At 35.5% G+C, this 12639-nt stretch overlaps 1 long non-coding RNA gene across 2 annotated transcripts in view; it reads left to right on the top strand.

Annotated features, from left to right (window-relative positions):
• Positions 1 to 12639, top strand: part of LOC118144265 (uncharacterized) — a 437346-nt gene that overhangs the window by 279101 nt on the left and 145606 nt on the right. The window contains exons 14-15 of one of the 2 annotated variants that reach the window (XR_013521933.1): positions 3884 to 3973; positions 10837 to 10887. The exons of the other annotated variant lie outside the window; for it this stretch is intronic. This is a non-coding gene — a long non-coding RNA (uncharacterized LOC118144265). The remainder of the gene's footprint in view (positions 1 to 3883; positions 3974 to 10836; positions 10888 to 12639) is intronic. 2 annotated transcript variants of the gene reach the window in all.

Genomic DNA, 12639 nt, shown 5'->3' with positions numbered 1-12639 from the left:
TATTTTTCATATATAAAGATGAAAGTATTAAATCACCATAAGGCAGAAATATCTTTAAAGCGTTCCCCCAAAACGCTCCTTCAAAGGTAAGGTAATTAGGTTGATGCCCTACTCTCAATCAATAGTTAATAGTACTAGCTACCAAATATAAAACAATGTACAAGATATTGGCACAGAGTCATAAGATGTAGTGTGTGGTCTTGATCTTCATAGAACTTAAAATCTTAAAGAAGGACATAAGTAAGAAAAGCAGTATTAGTTGTAATAGAGTCAAGGTTCAGATTAAGGCCTTGGATTGGAGATCAGCTGCAGTGTCTATATACAAACCTAGAACCTGAATAGGAGAAGTATGTGTAAGTAACAGAGGCCAGACATTTTTCCAAACTGGAATCAAGACAATTTACTGAAAACTGGTTTCTAAAAAGTGAATTTGCTGACATTGATGAGTAATAGATAGAAGATTTTTTTCAAAGTTTTAATTTCACTGTAGTCTTTTCACCTCAGCCATTTTCCTAAGCTCTTACTGATTTAATTTAGCTGGATGCTAATTTCATGCAAGTTTTAAAATTTGAATGACTAGTAGTCCTCAAATCTTTATGCATTATTTGTGAATGGGTGGTATTTTACTTAAAAAAAGTTTATAGCCTTCTGTTTATCAGTGGGCTTGTATTCATACCTGAATCTGTCTTCGAATGGTTTCAACAAAGGTTCTTGCCGACTTAGGATATTGATCTGACATTTTCCTCCAAATGATCTTTGGGTAGGTTTGCCATGTAGTGAAATGGCTTTGAATAAATTGATTTTCAGTACATTAAAACCCAAAATAGTTCAAATTAACTTAGACCATTCTAAACTATGTCTTCACTTTTTATCCCTTTAATTGAAATCTTTACATCTCTAAGTTATAAAATTAGAAACCATAACTTTTTTCTTACAGACATTTAACGACTTTTTCATTATCTTTCCTCCAGTATTGATGATGAATAGTAGTCAAAACAATTCTTAATGTTTTCTTAAAGCTTACCTTTTAATATTTTCAAGGAAAAGTATCTTAGATGTAGCATAAACAAATACTGAATTGGTATCAGGAGCTTAGATGCCAATCCCGAATCTCTTAAATAAATTTTTTAACTCCTTATTACTCAAATGTTTACTTCTATAAAATAGAGATAAAACATCAGCCTCTACCTTCCTCGTACATAACATAGTAAAGTAATTTGAGGTAATAAAGTAACTACTATGACCATTTAAGAGGAAAAGAGTAGATTAAGCTTCATTAATAATAGTCATAAATTTATTATGTTCTAATTTGATGTTAACTTGCTCAAGAAATGGTTTGATGCACTAGGGAAAATAAAAAACTCAGCCAAGACTTTGTTCTGACCATCAGGGAGCAGTCATTTTTGTCAGATGAATAAAATAAATAAATACGAAGACAGAGCAGAGGATAATAAATGTTGAAAGAGTAGAAATGAAGTACATCGTTGATTCTAAGAAGACAAAGTAATCTGGGAGACATGACTGGAAGACTGAAAAGGTTTTAGCAGACAGAAAATGGAGAGGACATTGTGAAAGGAACTGCCTGAGCCCGGACATGGAGTTGAGAAACCATAGCTCCCATTCATAAACAGTGTGTTTAGGGGGAAATGAGAAATGATAGTGGAGATATATTTGAGGTCATATTGTGTAGGATTTCTGCTGTATTTGGTAGGTAATTAAACACTGGAGACTTAAAAACAGATGTGAGAGACAAAATACAAGAATATAGCTAATCGAATACTGGTATTTGGCATGCAGTGTGAGACTGAGAGTACAGCCTGGAATGAAAAAAAAAAATTCAAGTATTGGAAAGCAGAAACCTGAGAAGCAGACAGAACCTGAAATCACTTTCCTGGTCCTGGTCAGAAGTCAAATGACTAGTCACAGACCAGCAGTGAGCAGGGCAAAGTGCAGGCACACACATACTAGCAACACTGTTACAGTAGATATACTGCAGTATGTTCCATATTTTAAATGTAAGTGCTAAAGCACTTCAAAACAGAGGGATGGCCCATGGTGGCCTTAGTCAGGAAAGGCTTCATTCACATTAGCTAAAACAATCCAGGAGAGGGGGATTTAATGCTTAAAATAGAGAACAAAGAAAATAATAATATCAAAGAGAACTATTTAAGGTTGATCTGTTAGTGGGACATGAGGGCATGTTTTCCTTCAGGTCCATCCTCATACTTTCTGAGATCTAAGTATGAGATCAACATGTCATTCAAGGTCCCTTATAATCTGGCTCTGGCCATCTTCTTAGCTTCATCTTTCACCATTTCTCAAGATTCTTCTCTGTAGCTTTGTGGAAACATGCACATCACCCAACCATGCCATAACAACCTTAGTACCTCCTTCTGTGCTTTGCCTTCTGCCTGGAGCACTTTGTCCCTCCTGTCTTTTGCCTCATTAAGTTCTGCTGGTCCTCCTCTTTCCCACTTTCTCCTTCTTCCACCCTCATTTTACACTTACTTAGGGGTTCTTCTTTTTAATTCCATGCTTTTTGCAGATTTTGTGTTCTGTGTTGTAATTACCTATTTTCTAGTTTTTCATTTTTTTTTCTCCAGATCATGAACTGTTGGGAGATAAGACCATTTGATTGATCTCTGTATACACAGCAGCTAGCACAATGAGTGACACTGAATAGGTGATCAATAAATGTTGAATGAATGAATAAATGACCAATTTAATAGAATACCTCAAGTATTTATTTAGTAATAGTTGCCTTCTCACCATTTGTATAAGTAGTAAGCAAGATGCAAAAGAAACAATCCTTTACTTAATAAGTCAAAACAATTACCTGCACATACGTATATCTAGCGGTATTATTATAGCAGATGTACAGTAATATGTTCCATATTTTAAGTGTAAATGCTAAAGGACTTCTTAACAGGGATGGCCCATGGTGGCATTAGTATGGAAAATCTTACATCATCTAAAGCAATCAAGGGAAGGAGGAATTAATGCTTAAAAAGGAGAACAAAGAATCATGTCAAGGAGAACTACTTAAGGTTTATCTGTTAACGGGACATGAGGGCTTATTTTCCTTAGGTGCCTCTTCATACTTTCTGAGATCTAAGTCAAGAAATGAAAGGTCAAAATGGGAAAGGGAAAGCCTATTTGAAGCCATGAATCAGACATCATAGAATTGTTTTAAGCAATTTTTTTTTTGCCAGAGAAAGATTAAAAAAATAAATCAGTATGGGATGCCTGGGGAATATGCGATGAGAGTCTTGATTATCAAATAACTAAGAATTACTCCAAGTGGCATAGTTGTAGTCATTCTTTGCTAGGGATGAAAGAGAATGATGTAAGCTTGAAGAGTAAAGTAACGTGATCTATTTTGGAAGAAATAACTGGAAAAAATAACAAGAACTTCTGGCTTGATGTCCTAGGAATACAACTAGGCAGTCCAAAATTTTATTAAAAGAAAAAAGTGCATATTATAGAAATGAAAAGACAATGTTGCATGGGTAAAGAAACACTGTGATGCTTTAAACTGCTTGAATAAAATATAATGTGGCAATGGAAATATGAATATGAGGCATACAAAATAGAGCTAGAAAAACCAGATGTAAAAAATTCTTTTCTGGGAGTAGATAAAAGTTAATACTGAAAAATGAAATCGCTGTGAACCTGCCCTGATAAATGAATTTGTGAATCTTAAAAAATTTGTTAACTTGTGCTCACATCATCAGAATAAATTGCTTTACTTCAGGGACAAAAATGTTAATTTAAGAGAGAACATATTTATTTAGGCTTTTTACATATTTGAATAGTAAACATTAAACAAAGAGAAGATAAAAAATTAGAGGTAAACAAATTTTATCCTGCCTGTATTTTTCAGAAGCAGATAAACTGTTTCCTAAAGGGAAAAAGGAAATGTTTTTATTAATTAAAGAGGGAACAATTATTCAGAAGGATTGAAGAACAAAAGGTATGAAAAAAGGTTTTCAAGTATGTATGCGATATCAATCTGATTCTTATTTTGTAACCACAAACCTTCTAGAAAGTACCATCTGTTTTAACATGCTTTTAAATTTAAATGTTATTTTTAGCTACTGGGAGAACTAAAGGGATATTTCCAGAACTCAATTCCGATGGTGACATTATTTTGGGACATGGATTTTAAGAATTTTATACAGCAAGGGCAAAAATTCATAAAAGTAAGATAAAATATGAAAAGAGAAAGGCCAGGCCAGTGGCTGTCACCTGTAATCCCAGCATTTTGGGAGGCTGAGGCGGGTGGATCCTGAGGTCAGGAGTTTAAGACCAGGCTGACCAACATGGTGAAACCCCACCACTACTAAAAATACAAAAAATGGCTGGGCATGGTGCGTGTGCCTGTAATCTCAGATACTTGGGAGGCTAAGGCAGGAGAAATTGCTTGAATCGGGGATGTGGAGGTTATAGTGAGCTGAGATTGTACCACTGTACTCCAGCCTGGGCAACAGAGCAAGTCTGTCTCAAAAAAAAAAAAGAGAAATAACAAGGAAAATGGACACCGTAACTATGCTCAGAAAAGCACAATGAAAACAAGAGTGAAGCCCTGGGAAAAGCACTCTGGCTGGGGCCTGAATTGCCGGAACAAAGGCTTTAGAAAACCTGGAAGGTGGTGTCAGAATCATGAGCCAATTCTTATCTGCTATCTTAATGTGCATTGGCCCAGCAGGTCATAGAAAGTTTAAGCATCTTTATATTTCATTTTTTCTGTTTTTAAAAATGAAAACCAATTTTCTAGGGCTGACTTAGCATAAGATAATGAATCACAGTAGATAAATTTTGTATTCTTTTCTCTTAAGTTTTTGATGTATTTTTATGTCATATGGGAACATTAACTTTCATGTAATACAAAAATATGTTTGATATGTTTGAATTCACATATTATTTATATATCTGTAATAATAGCTACAGTATATTGGGTGCTTGCTATGTGCTAGACACCATGGTAAATGCTTTCTATATATGAGCTGATCTAATCCTCGTAGCAGCTCTGTAAGGCACTTTACAGATGAGTAACAGGCAGAGAAGAAGTAACTTACCCTAAGGTGAGTAAGAGATGGACCCAAGATTTAGGCCCAGGCAGTTACATTTAGAATTTATGATTTAGAGTTTCTGTTGAAACTGTATCATTTTTTCTTTTTGAAATATCAATCTTTGATGTACTAGATAATCTGAGAAATTCTTTTCTGATAACAAAAATATGTTTCTGTATTAGGTACACATGAGCAAAAGGTTTCTTTTTGCTCATGGACATTTTATGTCTGTTTATGTTGAAGTAGCAGTAGGTCAATAGATGACAGGCAAAAACTAGGTAGGTCTAAGTTGATAGGTTAATTGGAACCACCCCCTCAAAAAAACCTCAAGCATAAGCAGCTCCATGGCACTTTTTGGCCTACAAGAATACATGTTATATGATTATATTAATATCAAAGTCTAGAACAAAAAAGTATGATGGTAAAAGAAATCAGAACAGTGGTTGCATAATAATAAAGGATTATTATCATGGTGTTTTTAATTGGGTTTATTCATCACTATTCAACTTCCTATGCATCTCACCATGTTTATTGAAAGATGTTTCATATGGGTGGCAATAAATAGAAGATAAGTAGACCCTTAGAGAAAGCTTTACTGGGATTAAATTACTTTGTTAAGCTCCAATCTGAACTACTACAACTCTGTCTCTATCTGTAGGAAATCATGGAATAAACACCATAATTTACTGCTTTAGATCTTAGATCTTAACTCCTTAAGCCTCCTGGGAAAGTAAAAAAGGTTCCTTCTCAAGATCATATTCTTCTTGGGAAGCACTTTATCCTGAATATATTGCATAGCTTTTCTTACCATGAAAATTTAATTCACGTTAAAGGCTCTTTGGCGTAAACATTTTCTCTTCATTAAATGATTGTATGGTACAATTCTCATTATCCTTTCAGTCTAAGAAGGATAGCCTCGTGGATATGGCAAGCATAATGCTTTCTTAACTACAGAACTGGATGTTCTTGCCCTCCCTTTCAAGGATATATACTCTTTGAAGGAATTATATGGCTAATCAAGTAGAAGACATTTCTATCTAAATCATCTGAAAATCAATGGGAATGCTCACATAAAGAGGAGGCAATAGCTGGAATTTCCATTTTGAACAGATGGAACAACTGAGTGTCTAGGTTAGCACCTTAAGTTCCTATGAGGTTATGGATATTCTCAACAGTGACTGAAGCTAAGAGAAAGAAGAGAGAGTCCAGGTGGAAAGGGTGGGACTGAAGAAGGTACTACAAGTTAGAGTCAAAATTGTCCACGTCTTGCTTCTGTTTTCAGGTCAGTCTTTAGAGGTTTTCATTTGTTTTGTCTTTTTCACTTTTCTTATTCTAAGGACTTAATGAATTTGAATTCAATTCATTTTATAGGGATGAATCATTTTACAAAAAAATCATGTCATCTTTCGATTCCTCAGTTATCTCATAGGCATATAAATTATTTAAAAATATTTAACAACTGGTATTGCACAGACACTGACCAATTAGAATAAAATATTATGACCCATGACCAATCAGAATCAGCATGAGCCATAAATGGAATGGTTATATAATTGATTGTCCAAATCAGGACATATTTGAAAGTGAAAAGGGATATTACTAATCATTATGCAGTAAGTAAAGGCATAAACTGAGACCATCTCAAGGAAAGAGTATAACGTGTGTACTGGTTGAATAAAATAAAATATTTGGCTTGAAGTCTTTTTTTGATTCTGTGACATCCTAATGTGCCTATTGAACATATTTAATTTAAAGAGTATTGGCATATTTATCTACAACTGGCTTCTGGAGCATATTTCTGAGACAGTAGAGCCCAACTGAGGGAGTAGCCTTTAGATATGACTACATTAAGAGTGACAACAGGGTCTAGGTTCTATTATTCTCTAGACAAGTACAAAGATAGATGTAGATACTGCTGTAGATATAGAGATAGATAGGTTAGAGATACTAAAAAGATACTGAGTAGATTATACTAGAAAATATATCTTGAGTGTTTTCTGTATGCCAGGCTTTTTCAACTTGACAGATGAGGAAACTGAGGTGTAGGATGTGAAGTGATGTGACTGTTAGGCACATACCATATACAATTGGTATGCAATGAAGGTGGAGCATCTACATTTTAATGCTATGTGTTAGCATCTCCCAACACCTCATGCCTTCCCTATTGCTGACACTTTGCTGTCCTGCTTACAATCTTGTATGTGAATAGAAGACAGACAAATCTAATAATTACATGTAAGATTTGCTGTGATACATGCAGAGCAGAGATAACTAAATCATATGGGTAAGAGAAAGCTTCCTAGATGAGGATAGCTCAGTCAGTTCTTAAGGACGGTCAGAAAATAGATGAAGAGGAATCTGTACAAAGGCACTAAGTGTGAACCCTGTATGATATATTTGGGAAATTATAAGTATTTGGGGGTAGTTGGAGATGGAGTGATGATCTTTGAGCTCAGCTAATTTAAATAACAGCATCCATACATCTTGAGGAGTAATTTCAAAAGATTTCTAGCATGGTCATGAGGTGATTATTTTTGCATTTTAGAATGATTTTTTTTCTGGCAATGATGTGGAGGACAGATTAGTGAGGGGCCAAGTTTGTGGCAGAGAAGTCAGTTGAGAATTAGAGAAATTTAGTAGAGAATATACTACTTTGCAAATCTACCCCACTTCCCTTCCTAACTCACACAACACTAAGAGTCCTAAGAGTGGAAGAACAAGAATGGCTCTTCAAGAAATAGGTTCCTAAGTAGAGGAGAGAAAGGCTAGAAGCTGTAAAGTCAAGGAGATAGAAAAGGAGAGAAGGAGGGTTAAAGAAAGGGGGAAATGGGGAATTAAAGGGGGGGGGAGAGAGAGAGAGACAATCCCTTTCCTTGTTTATTGCTGAGTTGAATATTAGTTCCCTCCAAAACTCATGATGAAATCTAGTTACTATTACAACAGTATTAAGAGATGAGACCTTTAAGAAGTGTAAAGAGAAAGCACCCACTTCTGAAATTCTTTTTTTTTTTTTTAATACATTAAACCTGTCCATGAGGGCTCTGGACATATTTGGGGAAAAAAGAATTTCAGGAGTGGATTCTTTGGCTTTACACTTTGATCTTTTTGCCGTGTGAGAAACAGTATTACTTCCCTCCAGAGGATACAGAGTTCAAGGTACCAACTTAGAAACAGAGACTGGGCCCTTAGAGATACTAAATCTGCTGGTGCCATGATCTTGGACTTCCCAGCTTCCAGAAGTGTGTGAAATAAATTTACGTTCTTTATAAATTACCCATCTTTGGTATTCTGGTGTAGCAGCATGAAATGAACAAAGGCACTTACTGCCCGTTATTGTGTTATTTTTTCTTTTTTTTTTTGAGACGGAGTTTTGCTCTTGTTACCCAGGCTGGAGTGCAATGGCGCGATCTCAGCTCACTGCAACCTCCGCCTCCTGGGTTCAGGCAATTCTCCTGCCTCAGCTTCCTGAGTAGCTGGGATTACAGATACGTGCCACCATGCCCAGCTAATTTTTTTATATTTTTAGTAGAGACGTGATCCACCTGCCTCGGCCTCCCAAAGTGCTGGGATTACAGGCGTAAGCCACTGTGCCCTGCCCATTTTTTCTTTTATTTCTTTCTTGATTAACTCTCTGCCCCCTGAAAGTATAGCTATGTGGCACATAACAATGTTTTGGTCAAAGATGGACTGCATATACGATGATGGTCCCATAAAATTATGATGCACCTGAGAAAGTCCTATTGTTGAGTGACCTTGTGGCCATTACCATGTCGTAGTGCAACACACCACACATGTGTTTATGGTGATGCTGATGTAAACAAACTTACTGCACTGCCAGTCATATAAAAGTACAGCAGATGCAATTATGTACACTTCATAGTACTTCATAATGATAATAAATGGCTCTGTTATTGGTTTATGTGTTTACTATTTTCATTATTTTAGAGGGTACTTCTTATAAAAGAAGCTGTTCCCTTCCCTGTGTCCAGGTGTTCTCATTGTTCAACTCCCATTTATAAGTGAGAACATATTGTATTTGATTTTCTGTTCCTGTGTTAGTTTTCTGAAAATAATGGCTTCCATCTCCATCAATGTCCCTGCAAAGGACATTGTCTATTAATGGTGGGCATTTGGGTTGATTCCATGGCTTTGCTACTGTGAATAGTGCTGCAATGAACATATGCATACATGTAGATTTGTAATAGTATGATTTATATTCCTTTGGATAGATACTCAGTATTGGGATTGCTAGGTCAAATGGCCTGTTGAGGGTCTGGAAGGAGAGAGAGTATTAGGATAAATAGCTAATGCATGCAAGGCTTAATACCTAGGTGATCAGTTGATAGGTGCAGCAAACCACCATGTCACATGTTTACCTATGTAACAAACTGGCACATCTGCACATGTATCCCATAACTTAAAATAAAATAAATGTAATTTAAAAAGAAAGAATTGAAGGAGGGAAATCCAAAAGAGTGTGTTTAAGGCAGTAAGTAGCAGTTAAAAACTAAAGAATATTTTTTTCTCTTTGTATCTAATTGGATTAAGACAGCTCCATAACCTGGTTATGTAAACTTAAATGATGAAAACATGAACCAGGGTGGTTGTGGTAGAAAAGACTAAGAGTAACACATATGAGAAGATGCTTCAAAAGAAAATGTACTAAGATTAATGTTTCATAAACTCAGGGGATTACACATAAATAAAATAAAAAAGTTAACTGTAAAACAGCACCAGTCATGTTAGGAGACACTGCAGAAGAAGGCATTTTTATCAGAGAAGACAACAGCTCCACGCACGTCACTGGCCCTTCAGACCTTCCAGTGAGATAAGATGTGGTGGTGGAAGATAGTATAGGTCTAGGCTCATGTATGTATTTGTATTTTAGTTTTTAACAAGAAAAGTTTATAAAGCAAAAATTAAAAATAGAAAACAACTTATAAAATATGGATATAAAGAAAAACTATTTTTGCATGGCTATATAATATGTGTGTTTTAAGCTAAGTGTTATTAAAGAGTCAAAACGTTTTTAGAAATTAAAAAGCTTTTAAAGTAAAAAAGATAGAGTAAGCTAAGGTTAATTTATTATTGAAGAAATACAACTAAAAAATAAATATGGCATAGCTTCAGTGTGCAGTGTTTATAAAGTCTATAGTAATGTGTAGTAGTGTCCCCGGCCTTCACATTCACTCCCCTCATTCACTAACTCACCCAGAGCAACTTTCAGTTCTGCAGGCTCCATTCATAAGTGCCCTATACAGGTATGCCATCTAAAAAAATCATTAATACTGTGTTTTCACTGTACCTTTTTCTATGTTTAGGTATGTTTAGATACACAAATACTTATGTGTTATTGTAGCCTATAGTATTGGCTACAATAACATGCTGTACATGTTTGTAGCTTAGTAGCAATAGGCTATACCATATAGCTTAGGTGTGTGATAGGCTATGCCACCTAGGTTTGTGAAAGTATAGTCTGCCATGTTCACATGATGAGGAGCTCGCCTAACAATACATATCTCAGAATGTGTCCCTATGGTGAAGTGACACATGTCAGTGCTCTCAATATTTTTTTTTCTATTGCTTTCTTCACCTATTTACTTTTCACATAACTGGTAAATTGAACTACCTCAGTTTAACTGCATTCTTAAAAAAGGAAGAATGTTGCAGTAAGAAAATCAGATCCAACCAGAAAAATTAAACCATAAGACCAAATCTGTTTTCACTGAATGGATAACTACTTTTTATTCCTTTTACTCTTGAGCTTTGGCATCCAGCTTGTCTTGAAGAAGGTGGTGGGTGAAAATGAGGCAGGGTAAGTAAAGATCCCCTTCATTTGGGTGGTCTGTCCTTTATTTGGTTTAATTATTCATTTAAATCCAGACTGTGATTCAACATTGTGTGTGTGAAATGATTCACAGGGATCAGGCTGACGCCACTTTTGCCCTTGGCTGTGCTTGGTGAATAACTTTTTTCTTGCCATAATGCTAGGTAAACTTTCTTCTCTGACTCCTGTTGCTTAAGGTTTTATCTTTCTATTATATTTCTATCTTTGCTCCCTGTTTAATGTAAGCAAAATTACCACCTGTACCTTAGCCAAACCAGGCTGTTCTCTTTAGAAGAGGAAGGAAAGGAGTCCAATTTTTAAGAAGACAGGCCGGGCGCGGTGGCTCATGCCTGTAATCCCAGCACTTTGGGAGGCCGAGGCGGGTGCATCACGAGGTCAAGAGATCGAGACCCTCCTGGTCAACATGGTGAAACCCCGTCTCTACTAAAAATACAAGAAATTAGCTGGGCATGGTGGTGTGTGCCTGTAATCCCAGCTACTCAGGAGGCTGAGGCAGGAAAATTGCCTGAACCCAGGAGGCGGAGGTTGCGGTGAGCCGAGATCGTGCCATTGCACTCCAGCCTGGGTAACAAGAGTCAAACTCCGTCTCAGAAAAAAAAAAAAAATGACAAAAGCTTTTGCCATAAATGTAGTGGAAATAGAATGCTTTTTACTTAGGTTAAAGATGAAGGTGCTTGCAGAAAAACAAATATTGAGTTTTCTCACTTATATGTGGAAGCTTAAAAAGGTTTATCTTGTGAAGGCATAGAGTAGAAGATGATAGAGACTAGGAGGGGTATGAAGGTGGGGGTTGGAGATAAAGAGAATTTGATTAATGGGTACAAACATGCAGTTAGATATAGGAAATAAGTTAAAATAAGTTAGATACAAGAAATAAGTTAAAATATTCTGCTATGTTTGATAGCAGAGTAGGATGTCTATAGTTAACAAAGACGTTTGGTATATTTCAAAATGGCTAGAAAAGAGAATTTGAAATATTCCCAACATATAGAAATGTTAACCACTCAAGGTGATGGATACCCCAAATAACCTGATTTACTTTATTATTGCACATTTTATGTATCTAATAAAATATCACATATGCCCCATAAATATGTACAAATATGTATCAATATAAAGAAGATAAAGGCACCTGGAAAACGATCAGCATTTGCAAAACTTTAGTATATTTTAATGCATCTTTTTTTTCCTTTGTTTGAGAGGGTGGTGCTCAAAAGCAGCACTTAACTGTGTCATCAGAAAGACAAACAGAATCAGATTTTAGAGTCAGAAGACTTTAAAAAAATATTTTCTACTCTGACCTTTTTACTTTATAATAAATAACTGAAGAAAAGAAACTGTAAATGAATTAACATGGATGTCAAATATCCTCTCAAATATATTAATGTGTGAAACTTTTTATCAATACCACATCTCATCTATTGGGTATTAGGGGTGATGTATTAACCTTTCAGTTAAACTTACAAAGGATTGTTTCTATCTTCAATGCAGTTATTAAACAATATGTCCATTTTTTTCTGAAGGGACACACATATACATATTTGGTAAATTTGTAATAAAATATAATTTATAAATGATTTACACCAATCTTTTTAGGAATGCACCAATGGTAGTGAAGGAAGATTAGAGGGAATGTTAAGGGGAAATTAAAAGATTTAAAAAGGAATGTTAAGGGGAAATTAAAAGATTTAAAAAGGAAACGAGAGAAAGAGAATGACG

Source organism: Callithrix jacchus, chromosome 9, assembly GCF_049354715.1.
Source record: "Callithrix jacchus isolate 240 chromosome 9, calJac240_pri, whole genome shotgun sequence".
In the NCBI taxonomy this organism is placed as follows: Eukaryota; Metazoa; Chordata; class Mammalia; order Primates; family Cebidae; genus Callithrix; species Callithrix jacchus.
This window is presented reverse-complemented; position numbering and strand designations above follow the sequence as displayed.